Source organism: Penaeus chinensis, chromosome 10 (assembly GCF_019202785.1).
Source record: "Penaeus chinensis breed Huanghai No. 1 chromosome 10, ASM1920278v2, whole genome shotgun sequence".
Taxonomy (NCBI): domain Eukaryota; kingdom Metazoa; phylum Arthropoda; class Malacostraca; order Decapoda; family Penaeidae; genus Penaeus; species Penaeus chinensis.
This window is the reverse complement of record NC_061828.1, coordinates 10,697,722-10,698,690: the sequence shown is the minus strand read 5'-3', so window position 1 is coordinate 10,698,690 and position 969 is coordinate 10,697,722.

The following is a 969-nucleotide window of genomic DNA, read 5'->3' as shown; positions in this document are numbered from 1 at the left end:
TGTGACAGAGATGATGGTGATCACAATATTAACAATAATGATAAAGACGATAACGATGAAATGATAATTACAACAACAACACTAATACAACAGTGATAGTATGTTTTTATGCTTACAGTTATTATTATTACCATTGTTATCATTACTGCTGTTGGCAATAATGATAATAGCAATTCTTGATAAATATAGTTATATTTTTCTGCATAATAAGAATGACATTAATAATTATAGAATCGGGGATAATGACAAGACAATAATAAATGAAAAATATGCCTAAAATGATAGATATTAGTTATGATGATAACAATGAAAATAAATAGCATTCTTTTTTCTATCATTATCATAATATAAAAGATAATAACATCACGCATAACAATACTGATATGAGAAATAATATTTTTGATGATAATGACAGTAGGGGTGGCGGTAATGATACTGAAGTCATGTCAAAACTATTAAAAAGAATGGCGTTGATATGAGGGTAAACACGATTATAAAAGTGTTAATAATTATAAGGAAAATAGTAATGATAATAATAATGACATGAATAATAATGATGATAGTAATAGTAATACACGTTGTTAGTAATAATAACAACAACAATGATAATGATGAGGATAATCATAATAGTAATAATAATAATAATACAATATTAATGGTAATAAGAATAAAACAATAAGAATATTGATGGTAATAATAATAACAATGATAACAACAATTATGATAATAAAAATCAATGATGATAATTACAATAATGATGATGATGATAATAATAATAATGCTAATAATAATTATAACATTGATAATAATAATAATGATAATAGTAATAATAATAACAATAACAATAGTAATAATGATGTTATTAATAATAACGATGATAACAATAATGATAATAATTATGATTATAATAATAATAGTGATGATAATTATAATGGTTATATTAATAATAATGATAATAATGATAATGAT